General features: G+C 37.7%; 1 pseudogene; it reads right to left on the bottom strand.

Moving 5' to 3' along the window:
- The window catches only part of LOC114903895, a 64999-nt pseudogene that overhangs the window by 38901 nt on the left and 10241 nt on the right, over positions 1–15857 (bottom strand).

Genomic DNA, 15857 nt, shown 5'->3' with positions numbered 1-15857 from the left:
TAAAATTATTGGACTATAAGGTTGGCCTTGATACTTTCCATAAAAATTGACAAGCATCCTGACTACAGTCGCATCTGTAAGGCATCATGCTGGTACCACATGGCTGTGCTGTCATTGTTTTAAGAGTCATCACCTGGTCCAGTTGCAGCTAAACTATAAACAATCCAGCAGTCTCTGAGGGGAAGGCTCTGAACATAGAAGATAAGTCATTACAGTTGAACAAATATGATAATATGATACTGTGACATGGAGTGTTTCGATATGATGCAATGGGTCTCTTAGCTATCTTGTAGAAACAAGTTGAAAGTCTGCAAGAAAAACAGAAAAAGCAGACACTTCACAGCATTAGATGGAAATTTAAAAAATCCTCTGCTGTTTCTGAAAAGCAAGAGAATCTGATCACCAGAGAACTCCAGTAATTTGAATAACTTCAATGTTTCTTTCCATTGTTAGCAGCTGTCCTAGAGTCCATTTGCTTAGGAAAACAATGGTATTTGTTTTGGTCCTGGCATCCTGTGGGAAAAAAATCAAATATCCATGATCTGGTTGCCTTATTTTCATGTGTTGTTCTTTAAATAAACTCCCCAATTGCTTTAGAAAGCACAGAAAGAAGTCTGACACAATATCATGGGAGTTCAGGAAAGAAGCAAGAAAAGAGAATTTCCATCTAAAAATTAACTGCTGCTTATTTTCAGTACCACAATAAATAATCCACCAATAACCAATGGGCTTTGACAAGCAGGCCTTTTTTATTTCTACATATGCTTATTAACGCCAAAGAAACAGAAGACTCTAAGAGTATTAAACAAAAATAGCTAGCATTCACTAAGAACTTTTTCTGTCGGGAATTGTACTCTGTCTTTAAATACATTATTTAATCTCAAAGCAACCCTATAAGGTGGTTACTATAATAATTCCCACTTTATAAATAATATAAAAAAATACAGAAAAAGGTAGTAAGGCAGAATTTACAACTAGCACGTGTTGAAGCTGGAATTCAAATCCAGGCAATCTAATTCCAGCACAAACTTATAATTTATATTTTATATTATTTCTCATGTAGAGGAATTGATAATGTTTATCCCATTAAGATATTTGTAGGAAAATATCTTATGATGAATTGCTATGTTACTTTGTTTAGTTCTCTCCAAAAGAAAAGTTAGAAGTTATAGGAATAAAAGAAGGAAAAAGAGGAGGAGGGGGAGGGGAAGTAAAAAGTAAGTGAGGGCTTGGGGAGGAAGGGACTAAGAATTAACAATAAAAATAGAGTGTGGGGGCTTCCCTGGTGGCGCAGTGGTTGAGAGTCCGCCTGCCGATGCAGCGGATGAGGGTTCATGCCCTGGTCCGGGAAGATCCCACATGCCGCGGAGTGGCTGGGCCCGTGAGCCATGGCCGCTGAGCCTGCGCGTCTGGAGCCTGTGCTCCGCAACGGGAGAGGCCACAGCAGTGAGAGGCCCGCGTACCGCAAAACACACACACACACACACACACACACACACACACACACAAACAGAGTGTGGTATTTGTGGAAGAATAGGAAAATTGATCATGGAATCTAGAAGGAAATATGTATACGATCAATTGATTTTCAACAAAGTGGCAACAGAATTGAGAGTTTCGATAATAATTTATACAATGTCAGGTTTTTAAAAAAATGTTGCTCACAAAAAGAAACTGCTAAGAAAATAAAATGGCAACGTACATGTTAGAAACATTTTTTTAAATGTGACTTGCAAAAAAAAATGTTATGTATAACTGGCTCACAAAGTTGGTTTACTTAGTCCAGAAAATCCAGTTCAGTAACTTGGACTCTTCCTATTATTTGTGTTTTTAAAAGGGCATGAGGATATTTCCACTGAAATAATTAAAACCAGAGAAACTGAATTATAGACAAAATATATGGAAATATTAAGAATAAAAATTTGACATAATAATAGCTAATATTTTTGCTCTTAACGTCTGGCTTACCCTATACTAATTTTTCTCTGGATGATATTCTGAGGCTATTACTACTATTGAATTTATTTTAATAATAAGTAATGATAGGGACAGAGTAAAGGGACAAAGTAGGTAATTAAATAGTTAATCTTACTAAGGGATTGTAGGTAAAGAAAAAAGTATGGGAGACCCCTATAAGTTAATGATCACTCAAGAAAGCAGGTTTGCTTAATCACAAAACCAAGCAGGCATGCTTAGCGACGAAGTCATGCAACAGAAGCATGAGACTTGCCCCAAAACCATAAACAATGGTAGCATGAGAACCACATCCTGGTCAGTGAGCGCAGTGTTAATGATTCCTAGGACATGCTCCTTTGTGCACACTAAAAACAAAAATACAAGGAAAGGGTGACATTATACTGTAACCTGAGATGATTTATCATTTTTAACATATGTCACTGTCTTTTTACCATTTCCATTGCACAGTGACAGTCCCAGCTTGACCATGTAGGGACAAGAAAACTTCCCCACCTGACATGGAGGAGGAGCTGATGATGGAAGCTTGACGTCTCCTCAAGAATGAGGAAGAAAGTGGTTTTCTCCCCCTCCCCACTTTTCCTCTGATTATAAAACTGTAGCCCACTAAGTTCTCCGGGTGTGGCACCCTCTAGCCCACCCACTTGTAAGCCTCACAAGCGTCCTATTCTAATAAATCACTTCTTATCTATCACTTTGCCTCTCACCGAATTCTTTCTGTGCTGAGACATAAAGAACCAGAGCTCCTCAGAGCCCTCTGAAACACCACTTAGCAGTTTCATCAAGGCTTTGAGAAAAAATAGAAAATATGCTTTAAAAATGTATATCTTGGGCTTCCCTTGTGGCACAGTGGCTGGGAATCTGCCTGCCAGTGCAGGGGACATGGGTTCCAGCCCTGGTCTGGGAAGATCCCACATGCTGCGGAGCGGCTAGGCCTGTGCGCCACAACTACTGAGCCCATGTGCCACAACTGCTGAAGCCTGCGCGCCTAGAGCTAGTGCTCCACAGCAGGAGAGGCCACGGCAATGAGAAGCCCGCTTGCTGCAATTAGAGAAAGCCTGCATGCAGCAACGAAGACCCAACGCAGCCAAAAATAAATAAATAAATTTATTAAAAAATGTATATCTTTATCAATGGAACCGAATGGAGAGCCTAGAAATAAGCCTATGCACTTATGGTCAATTAATCTAGGACAAAGGAGGCAAGAAGATACATAATGAGGAAAAGACAGCTTCTTCTAAAGTGGTGCTGGGAAAATTGGACAGCTACATGTAAAATAATGAAATTACACCATTTTCTCACACCATATAAAAAAATAAACTCAAAATAGATTAGAGACCTAAATGTAAGACTGGAAACCAAAAAACTCCTAGAAGAAAACATAGGCAGAACACTCTTTAACATAAATCATAGCAATATTCTTTTGGATCTGTCTACTAGGCAAAGGAAATGGAAGCAAAAGTAAACAAATGGGACCTTATTAAACTTAAAAGCTTTTGCACAGCAAAGAAACCATCTTCAAAAAGACAACCTACAGAATGGGAGAACATTTTTGCAAATTATATGGCTGATAAGGGATTAATATCCAAAATATATTAATAGTTCATACAACCCAATATCAAAAAAAAAAAAACCTAAATGAAAAATGGATGGAAGACCTGAATAGACATTTTTCTAAAGAAGACATACAGATGGCTAACAGACTCACAAAAAGATGCTCAACATCACTAATCATCAGAGAAATGCGAATAAAAACCACAATGGGATATCACCTCACACCTGTCAGAATGGCTATCATCAAAAAGACCACAAATAACAAATGTTGGCGAGGATGTGGAGAAAAGGTACCCCTTGTACGCTGTTGGTGGGACTGTAAATATGTTCAGCTGCTGTGAAAAACAGTATGGAGATTCCTCAAAAACCTAGAAATAAAACTACCATATTACCCAGCAATTCCACAGCTGGGTATATATCTTAAGAAAATGAGGGCTTTCCTGGTGGCGCAGTGGCTGAGAGTCTGCCTGCTGATGCAGGGGACACGGGTTCGTTCCGCGGTCCGGGAAGATCCCACATGCTGCGGAGCGGCTAGGCCCGTGAGCCATGGCCGCTGAGCCTGCGCGTCCAGAGCCTGTGCTCCGCAACGGGAGAGGCCACAACAGTGAGAGGCCCGCATACCGAAAAAAACAAAAACAAAAATTATAAATAGTGGGAGATTTCTTTTGGTACCTTTCAGTTTCACTTCTTAACTCCTCTGTCTTAATGATCATCTTATTTTGACTTTCTGCATAATTCACTTAACTCATATTTTTAGCATTAACTGTATGTCTGGAAACATTAAGTTTGCTGATACTGCAAGGGAAACAAGACAAGACAAGATCCATGCTCCAGTGAAGACTGCAATTTATTGTAAGAGAAACATATAGTGAATATATAATCAAATAAGTGATGAAGGTAATTTCAGTTAGGAATAAGTTATAAGAAGAAAATAAAAGATGGTAATGAAGTGTCTGAGGAGGCATATTAATTTGTAGGAAATCCTCTCTGTAGGAATTCAACTCTGAGGAAATAATATTTTAATTGAGGCATTCACCACAGAAAGATCTATGGAGCAAAAGGTCCTAATTAGAAATACACATAGTATATTGAAGAAACATAAAGTCTGGTATAGTTGGACCATAGTGAGCAAGATGGACAGTGGCTTGAGGGTGAAAAATGAGGCAGGCATTATGACTTGTAGTGCCTGGGAGCTGGCAGTTTGGACTTAATCCAAATTCTACATCAACCCATGGAGGATTTTAGATAATATATAAAAAGCTATGATTGGCATTTTTAAAAGTAGATGAGCTATGCACCAAAGGGAAATATCCAAGTGGTACCATTACAAATCATTAAATGATTTCATTTTGTGAGTTGATAATTTTATATAATCACTTTGTCATCTATAATTCACAATGAATAGGTTATGTCATTTGAAAGTATAAGAAAAGAGAACACACTTTGCTCAAGATTCAAATGACACATGAGGGTGTGAGTGAATAGAGAAATGATAAGAAAGAAAAACATTCTTACTGCTGATGTGGAGAAAGTTTTAGTGGTCTGGATAGAAGATCAAAGCAACCATAACATTCCCTTAAGCCAAAGCCTAATCCAGAGCAAAACGCTAATTCTCTTTCAATTTTATGAAGGCTGAAAGAGGTAAGGAAGCTGCAGATGATGAAAAGTGTGAAGATAGCAGATGTTGGTTCATAAAGTTTATGGAAAGAAGCATCTCCATAACACAGAAATGCATGGTGAAGCAGCAACTGCTGATATGGAAGCTGCAGCAAGTTGTCCAGAACATCTAGCTAAGATCATTAATGAGGGTGGCTAAACGAAACAACAGATTTTTCAACGTAGACAAAAAAACTTTCTCTTTGAAGAAGATGCTATGGAGGACATTCATAGAAGACATCATTCTTGTTCTGGAAAATGAAAGCCATGATTTACGGGACAGAACACCTCTGCTCTTTCCCTTACCCCCAAATACTCCAATTTTACCCAGCTCTAAGCCCATTTACAGATAAGCAAAGAAAAATTACCCTCCTAATTTTGTTCTCCTCGCCAATGCCATGATTCCATAGATCCTGACATCATTTTGTTGCCATTTCCTTAGCGACAAGGGCAATTTACTTAAAAGTGTCCTAGTTTGATGCACCTTGCTAGAGTGAGTGGGTTGTTCCCTCTTTGCCAGAAGGATCATATTGATTCTTAAAAATTGCACTAAAGTTAACTTTTATTCTTATTCAGTTGAGTTGTTTTCTTTATGAAGACTCTGAATTATTTGTTCAAAATAAAAATCCAATTGTCAGAACATGTTAGGAGCATTGAGTCTGGGGGAAAAATGAAACATGATGTTTTCATCATATCTCATTGATTTCTTCCCTCTGGTTAGATGAGCACTTCAGTGTAAGTTTTCACATTATTTTTATAAAAGCTTTTTTCTGAGATAGCATATTGGGATTCTTTACAAAAATAATGAAAGCCTAAGTTGTGATTATGCTTAATCTTGCTGTTCTATAAGATGCATGACTTAATAACACATAAAAATTGCAGATTTTAGAGCAGTACAGTTGTAGGAAATAATATACTTTCGGGAAGCAAAGGCTGCATATCAGTCCAACACGCTGCGTAGGAAAAAATATTTTTTTCAGTTTTGGAGAAGAGCCATTTTGTATGAAGAAAAGTGAAAATAAGAGAAATCCTCTGTGAAATTTACTCATAGGGTGACATTCAACAAATGTAGTTCAATAAAATCTGCTTAAATTAGAAGTCTGATTTATTTACACTAAAATTTTCATAAAAGTCTCATTTTTGCATTTTTTGTATAGGTAATAATCTTCAATAGATTTTCTGCTTTTCAAAAAGCAATAACTGTATTTGACCATAATAAAATGAGTTTATTTTATATGGGAAACCTTAAAACACTTTACAGATACTAAAAATTTCAATCAGTTTTATTGTCACAAGCTAAGTAGGGATTACCCTTCACCCTCAATTTCCAAAATTTTGTGGACTATTTTTTAATGTTATTGTCCTAATTAAGTCTGATTGTACTTAACACAAATTTAAAATAATTGGGCATCCCCAGTTATGTTGATTTTTATTGTGATTTTTCCTCCTTTCTATCTTCAAAAACTTTCAGGATATTTTTTAACTCACTATTTTATAAGCAGAGATATATAGTATAAGCTGATTCCCTTGACTAATTTTCTCATTTTTCATTAAAAATATCTTCAAAGCTCATCTTGATAAGAAATACACCTTGAGTTTAGGCCTCATTCATACACTCACAAAATATGATACAATTAATATTTTAATCTAAATACAATTTAATATTTAAATCTAATTTAATCTAATTTAATAATTTAATCTAATTTAGATAATTTGGATCAATTATCTCCTTCTGCAAAACAAACTGCTCAAAAGTTAGTAGCTTAAATCAACCATTTTATTGCTCATGATTCTGTGGGTCAGGAGCGAAGCAGGCTTCCTCTGGGTTGCCTCATCTCTCCTTGTGATGTTAGCTAGGGCAGCTTAACTGGGACTAGGAATCCAAGATGGCCTTCCTCACATGCATGGTGGTTGGTAAGAGGTGACAAAAAGTCTGGACACCGACTAGTCCTCTATTTCTTTGTAATCTCACATCTTCTAAGACATGTCCATGTGTCTTCTCTCTCTAGTAGGTGTGTGGTGGGGTGTGGGGTGTGAGACTTTTTTCCATGGTGGCTCGGGGTTCCCAGGGGACACAGACATTCTATTACTTAAAGCTTAAAGCAAGTCACAAGACGAGCAAAGCAAGTCAGGGGAGAAGGTAACAGACTCATCTCTCTATAGTGGATCTAGAGAAGGAAGGAATTATTGGTGGCTGTCTTTGTAGACAATCTATCACAACCACTATCTCCTATACTCTATTCCACACAAACTGTTCATTATTCCCTGTCCCTTTGCTTTTGTTCCATACTAACTCTATCTGTTAAAATCTTACTTGTCTCTTGAGGGCTGTTTCAAATACTCTCTCAAACATTAAATTTTATATGATGGCTCCCATAAGTATCTTAGGAATGATGGCTTCCCCATGTATCTTAGATTTTATTCTCACATTGGAAAGAGTAAAATTAAATATCTTATTTATTTGTTAATTATCTTTGCATTTTATGTAATCCTCTTGGCAACTCTGAAAACAAACTAAAACCCTAAATCCAGTGGTCACTAAGTCATTATCTCACCTGAGTTAGCGGCATCATTTGACATAGTGTATTACCCCCTGTTTCTTGAAACCTTTCTTCACTTGGCTTCAGAGTTGACACACTCTGGTTTTCTTGCTACCTCATTGGTCTCCTGCTTTTCACTGTCTTTTGCTCAATTTATCCAAATTATTGAAACATCCCAGAGGTCAGTGCTATGACCTCTTCTCTTCCCTATTTATAATAATTTCCTTGCTTTCATCTATACCCATGGCCTCACTGCCATCTATAATCAGGAATTCAAAGTTATATTTCTTTAATTCTAGAAGCATACCTCCAACTGACTAGTTAACATCTCTATTTGTATGTCAAATGAACACCCAACATTTCCAAAATCAATGTCTTTATTTCTGAACTCCACTTCTATCTGCTGCTCTGCCGGCTTCATCATGTAAGTAAACTGTACCAGTTGCTTGAACCAAAAATCTTATAATCATCCTTAAATCCTTTCTTTTTGTCACATCTCAACCATCATCAAGAATTATCCTTTGGCTTTAATCCCAAAATATATCCTGGATCATGTATCACCACATTCACTGCTAATCACCTTGTCACCATCATCTCTCAATGCGAGCACTGCAGGAGCCTCCAAACTCCCCTTCCTGCTTCCACTCTTGGTTCCTCTATATCTTATTCTTCACAATCAGTTGGAATAATCAAGTCATTATTTTTCTTCTCAGCACAACAACCCCCCCCAAATATTTCATTACACTGAGAATATTACCCAAATTTTTAACCACAACATACGTGTGGTTCTTACCACAACACTGTTCCCATGAGGTTTCAGTTCTAACTCTTACAAATTCTCATTTGCTGTGTCCAGCCACACTAGCTGCTCTGCTTTCTCTAAATAATGCTGAGCATATTCTTGACCCCAGGCTTCAAAACCTGCTAAGTACTCTTTCTGGAATGCTTTTTTAGATTTTCGTTAGAGGTTGCTCCATCACCACCTTCAGGTGTTGGCTCAAATCACATCATAGAATGGTTTTTCCTGAACATCCTACCTCAAATCGCAAACCATTCCGGTAACTCTTTTTCACATTATCTAGTTTTATTTTCTGTGCAACATTTATAACAAATCATTTCATATGTGCTAAATTTTCAGGGAGATATATAACCTCGAAACCCTGAATTCAGGGGAGAGTTCTGGCTTGAGAGATGAATTTTAATTTAGTGATTAGCTACTTCCTAATTTTTCACTCTTAAAAATTCATTTTAAAGTTAAACCATTCTATTGAAAGTGTATATAACAAAAGTCTTAACCCCAGCCTTCCTCTCCCTATATATAACTTTTAATATTTTTATAATTTAAAATTTTAATTTATATTTTTATATAAGTATTTTTTTTAAATTTAGCGATTATAAAACTTAAAAATCACTGAAATGATTGTCAGAATACTAATGCAACACCATTTACTGGAGATGCCTCATAGGACAAAATATCAAGACTTCTCTAAATGTCAGTTTGTTGACATTTGAAGTGGGGATAAAAAAGCAACTGTTCTGCATTGTTTTGTTTTGCGTTTTTAAACAGGGTTGTTGTGAAGACTGAGGTAATGTTTTGAGCACAGTGCACATGTTATTATTATCACATATGACTACAACTCTATTTTATTCACTGCATTTGGCTGTTGTCTTCACAGTTCTGGGGTTCCTTCTTATGGGTGTAATAAAAATAATAGAGTATGTGAGGATACTTAGGGTAAAAAAGCGAGTCTCTTTCTCTCAATTTAGTTCACTTTTTAAAAATATTCTTCATTTATGTCTCTTGGGAGGAATAATAAAACTCAATTACAAAAAAAGCAAAGGAAGATCTGTTTAAAGGAACACAACTGTAAAGCAACTATACTCCAATAAAAAACAAAACGAAAACGAAAACAAAACAAAAAACCCAGAAAATGATAACTATAGTCCTACGATAGACATATGAATAAAATTCAAGTTTCTAAACAGACTGCTATCTTTGCTGGTCCTTGGAAACTTGGAAGCATCTGCAAATCTTGCCCATTTTTTTATTGCTTCTAAAGTAGATGGAGCAAGGCCCAGTGACCACATAAGGCACAAAAGCCAGGACCACAGAGAAAGAGAGGATCCCAGGCTCAGAACCCCCGCATCAGGACCCTGCTACGTTTATATGCAAAGCCGCCAGTGTCTGCAATCACGTACCGAGGAATGATTTGATTACATGGCAGGGCAGAGTTTGTGGAGACGAGGGAAGCTTTCATGTAAAATTTACATTGGGCTTCCCTGGTGGCGCAGTGGTTGAGAGTCCGCCTGCTGATGCAGAGGACACGGGTTCGTGCCCTGGTCCGGGAAGATCCCACGTGCCGCGGAGCGGCTGGGCCCGTGAGCCATGGCCGCTGAGCCTGCGCGTCTGGAGCCTGTGCTCCGCAACGGGAGAGGCCACAACAGTGAGAGGCCCGCGTACCGCAAAAAAAAAAAAAAAAAAAAGCAGCAATTGCCCATATAAGAAACACCTTTACATGATTCATTTCCTTGTCAAAACAAATATCAACCTTTAAGTTTTTGTATTATTACATTGTCTTATCATGCTAAAAAAGTACATAAACATTAAGAAATGTAATCTGTTTATGAAAAAATCATTCATAGGAGAAGACTGAACAAATGACGAGTTTCTTAAGCCAAATCAAGTACATATTAGCTTGAAAAACATGCAATTACACAAATAATTGTAAAATCAAGTAGCAAATACAAAAACTGTAGTTTGATCTATACTTTGGCCTCTCTCTTGGGAGAGTCACTTACTTCATCTTATCATTGAAGAATAAAAAGATATATTTACTTTAAAAAAATAAAGGAACACAACTGTAATTTCCACACTTCAGTGCTCATTGAACCAATTAATATCTTAACTGTTAAAATTTTACCATATGAAAATGTCATAAAGCAGATTAACATGTGTTGAATATCAGTAAACAAATTGGTAGAATAATAAATTTAAAACCCCTACTCCTGCTTTCCCACATCAGTCTCCTCTAGAGACACTTTTTCTTCTTAGGTTAAAATACAGTCAGAGCAAGCAGTAATCCTCACTTAGCATCTGACTCATTCATGTGGCTTGTTATTTAAACTTGAAATACATTTCCATAGACATAATAGCAACAGAACTATAAATGGACAAAACCATTTCGAATGTTCCAAAACTCTTTTGAGATTTGGACCTTTCACTTTCCATGGAAAGGAAATAAAATGGTTGACATTAAGCTCGGTTTTAAAAATAATTATGCATTTCAAAGCATTCTTTGGAGACTGAGCAATAAAATGTCATCATTGAAAGTATTTTTTTAATTTATACAAAATTTTATTCTCTTTATAGGAAGATATAAAACACTGCATGTTGGCATCTAACATCTCATATTGATGGAATTTAGCTACATTATTTTTGTAAAGAAGTTCAATTTAAAATTCACTTTTTTCATTCTTATTTATCACTTTAAGCAGACATATGTGAATTTTCAAACATATTAATTCAAATAGTAAGATTTCTTTCATAAAAATCATCTATCACACACACACAAAACTCTGGAAGGTGATCCAGTGTAACTTAATAAATGGGCCAACTGCATTCTTTCTGATAAACTTCAATCAACTCCACAGGCTGCAGTTTTCAGTGTCATCAGTTTACTTTTAAAGAAACTCACCTCCAAAGCCTTTCAATTAAATAAGAGTAGGTCCAATTATCTCTTGTGGCAGTTCATCTGTGATAAAAGGACTCCTGTGTTTTCAGCATTTCAGCTTTATTCCACTGAAATAGCTAACATTTCACCTTTACTTCCACAGCTTCCCACCACAGTTGAGTTTAATGGATTTTGAGTTTAATGAGTATTTGGCATTGCATATGGGGTGCATTTACCTCACTTCATGTATTTTTGAGCTTACCAATGACATTCTGTGATGGTGGGTGCTTTGTTCAGAGAGAAAGGCAAAAATAATATAGTAAGAAAAAACTGAGAATTTCAGTGCAGTTAAATCGTTTTGACCATGCTCAGATCTAGTCTGGCATCTTTCCATCAGAAAAATTAGGAAAAAAAAATTGGATGAGGCATTTAAACTCTTCAAAGCAAAACTACTGTACATTTGGCACTTTTTCAATAAGCACAGACCTAATTTTATTTCTATTATTAAATTATTAACTTTATATTAATAACTCATAAAATTTAGAGAAAAATAAGAGCCGACTGAAACGTTTTGAACCTAAACTAAGTTCTATGGTTAGGATATTACTATATTATTGAATATATATATATATAAAAAATTTTGTGTTCTCAGAGTATGACTGTATGTTATAATCTCATAGAAATAATTGTAACCCTGTCAAATTGATAAGGTAGGACAGAACACTAAGATTTCTTTAGAAAGTATAAAATGTATTTGGTGAAATCTTAACTTATAAACTAACAAACACTTGTATAGCATAGAGGTGATTGACAGCTGAATTGAAAAAAAGCTCTGTCTTCACTGGGAAGGGCTGGATGTCTGGTTTTGACTCTTGGCCAGCATAAGGATGGTGGGATTTAAGGTGTTCTTTTTGAAATCAGAAATTCCCATGGCAACCCCCAAGGTCACTTTATTTATTAATGATTTTTATCTAGCATAAGAGTTTAGATAGCCTGACTTGCCTATGAGATTAGAAGGGCATAAAATCCCTGCTGGGAATTTCTGCTTTGAGCTCTCCTGAAGCCAAGATTCCTAGCACAGAGCTTGGTGGTTCAATTCAGAAACAAAGTGAGAGCTCTATGCAACTATGGGCCCTAGAGAGCTTGCCCCCAGATGGAATAAATTTTACAAATTCAATGACGCAATTCACCAAATTTACACAAGGAAAGTCAGTGGAGAAGCTAGATTTAGAGAGATTATTTAGCTACAAAGAAATCTACACAACAGTTTCCATAAAGAACTAAAGTTATATGGCACTTTGAGATTGTTTAAAACCTGGAGTAAGAGATAAAGAAATACCGGGATTTGGATGTCCATTTGTTACTGTATGGCCAGAATATTCAAGATGGCTGGTCTTCTGCTCTCTGTACATCTCCTGCTTGACCAGTCCCTGCTTCACTCACATTACTATCCAATCCTCTTAATTATAAGGCTTAATTAGTAACTGTCTACATGCTTGCCCCCTGCCCCAGCCTCTGGTTTTCCTGGTAACTGAAAAGCCAACCTGACATCAATTCCCCCTGTAAATGGTAGCCTCCTTCTCCCTGAGTAGTGAAGATTGCTACAGTGTCCTGCCTGCTGTCTGCTGTCCACAGTGAGGTGTCTCTTCAGGACCTTTTTTTCAAACTTGTAAGATCCCCCACCCAGTAAATCACTGATGTCTCTGTTGCTGCCTCTGGGCCCTTTGGGACTGGGCAATTATAAGGCTTACAGGCCTGTAGGGTGCAGCCCTGAAGATTTACACCTGTTGATTGTGATGGTCAAAACAGGAAAAATTGTTTCCTTACCAGGAAGAACACAGCTTGTTCATAAAAGTTATTCCTCACCAACAGGTTAAACATGGAATATAAAAGACTGTTAGCCTATAAGAACTGAGATTTCCTGCACTTTTGCATAACCCTACCCTAGGACAGGTTAACTTGAAGCAGGGTGCACATCAGGGAGCTAGGAGTCAGGGAAAGCTTTGAGAGGATAGGCTGAATGAGTCAGTATCTTGGATAAATCAAAACACATATTGAGGGTGTGGGTGGGGTCTCTTATCCATTTGTATTGCACATGAAAAGCTGTTGTAACATTTGTAAATGGGAAAAGAGAATGAGTGGAATTATTTTTCTCCATGTTTTACTTTGCCCCTTTAAGATTATATGGGTTCAATACTTTTCCTAGAGGGTATGGTTCAGAAGCAAAATTTGCATGGAGTTAAGTCATGTGTACACAAGTCCAAATCATCTCAAAGGTAATTGATGTTGAGCTATAATCTTTCTAGAAGATATTGAGGACAGCCATGAGACTCTTTATCCATCTTGACATTCATTAGAGGCTTTATGTGTTCCAGAATCTTTGATTTGCCCCTCTCATCACACTCAGTAATTCTCAATGTCCCACATATATACCTCCATTCACTGCTGAAATGTAACTTAAAAACTGTAAGATTACAGTCTCTTCAGCTATTAGGACATGACAAAGTGTGAGTGAAAAGTTTTTACCACCAAACATGTGGACCAGGCCCTGAACAAAGATGGCGGAGTAGAAGGTCGTGCTCTCACTCCCTCATGTGAGAACGCCAGAATCACAACTAGCTGCTGGGCAATCAACAACAGGAAGACACTGGAACTCACCAAAAAAGATACCCCACATCCAAAGACAAAGGAGAAGCCACAATGAGATGGTAGGAGGGGTGCAATCACAGTAAAATCAAATCCCATAACTGATGGGTGTGTGACTCACAGACTGGCAAACACTTATACCACAGAAGTCCACCCACTGGAGTGAAGGTTCTGAGCCCCACGTCAGGCTTCCCAACTGGGGGTTCTGGCAACAGGAGGAGGAATTCCTAGAGAATCAGACTTTGAAGGCTGGTGGGATTTGATTGCAGGACTTTGACAGGACTGGGGGAAACAGAGACTCCACTCTTGGAGGGCACACACAAAGTAGTGTGTGCATCAGGACCCAGGGGAAGGAGCAGTGACCACATGAGAGACAGAACCAGACCTACCTGCTAGTGTTGGAGGGTCTCCTGCAGAGGCAGGGGGTGGCTCTGGCTCACTGTAGGGACAAGGACACTGGCAGCAGAAGTTCTGGGAAGTATTCCTTGGTGTGAGCCCTCCTGGAGTCTGCTATTAGCCCCACCAAAGAGCCCAGGTAGTCTCCAGTGTCGGGTTGCCTCAGGCCAAAGAACCAACAGGGAGGGAACCCAGCCCCACCCATCAGCAGTCAAGTGGATTAAAGCTTTACTGAGCTATGCCCACCAGAACTACAGTCAGCTCTACCCACCACCAGTCCTTCCCATCAGGAAACTTGCACAAGCCCCTAAGATAGCCTCATCCACCAGAGGGCAGACAGCAGAAGCAAGAACTACAATCCTGCAGCCTGTGGAACAAAAACCACATTCACAGAAAGATAGACAAGATGAAAAGGCAAAGGGCTATGTACCAGATGAAGGAACAAGATAAAACCCCAGAAAAACACCTAAATGCAGTGGAGATAGGCAACCTTCCAGAAAAAGAATTCAGAATAATGGTAGTGAAGATGATCCAGGACCTCGGAAAAAGAATGGAGGCAAAGATCAAGAAGATGCAAGAAATGTTTAACAAAGACCTAGAAGAATTAAAGAACAAACAAACAGAGATGAACAATACAGTAACTGAAATGAAAACTACACTAGAAGGAATCAATAGCAGAATAACTAAGGCAGAAGAACGGATAATTGACCTGGAAGACAGAATGGTGGAATTCATTGCTGCAGAACAAAGAAAAAAGGATGAAAAGAAATGAAGACAGCCTAAGAGACCTCTGGGATAACATTAAATGCAACAACATTTGCATTATAGGGGTCCCAGAAGGAGAAGAGAGAAAGAAAGGACCCAAGAAAATATTTGAAGAGATTATAGTCGAAAACTTCTCTAACATGGGAAAGGCAATAGCCACCCAAGTCCAAGAAGCACAGAGTCCCATACAGGATAAATCCAAGGAGAAACACATCGAGACACATAGTAATCAAATTGGCAAAAATTAAAGACAAAGAAAAATTATTGAAAGCAGCAAGGGAAAAACGACAAATAACATACAAGGGAACTCCCATAAGGTTAACAGCTGATTTCTCAGCAGAAACTCTACAAGACAGAAAGAAGTGGCATGATATACTTAAAGTGAGGAAAGGGTAGAACCTACAATCAAGTTTACTCTATCTGGCAAGGATCTCATTCAGATTCAATGGAGAAATCAAAAGCTCTACAGACAAGAAAAGGCTAAGAGAATTCAGCACCACCAAACCAGCTCTACAACAAATGCTAAAGGAACTTCTCTCAGTGGGAAACACAAGAGAAGAAAAGGACCTACAAAAACAAACCCAAAACAATTAAGAAAATGGTCATAGGAACATACATATCAATAATTACTTAAACGTGAATAGATTAAATGCTC

Source organism: Monodon monoceros, unplaced genomic scaffold (assembly GCF_005190385.1).
Source record: "Monodon monoceros isolate NGI ecotype Baffin Bay Population unplaced genomic scaffold, NGI_Narwhal_1 Super_Scaffold_21, whole genome shotgun sequence".
NCBI lineage: Eukaryota > Metazoa > Chordata > Mammalia > Artiodactyla > Monodontidae > Monodon > Monodon monoceros.
This window is presented reverse-complemented; position numbering and strand designations above follow the sequence as displayed.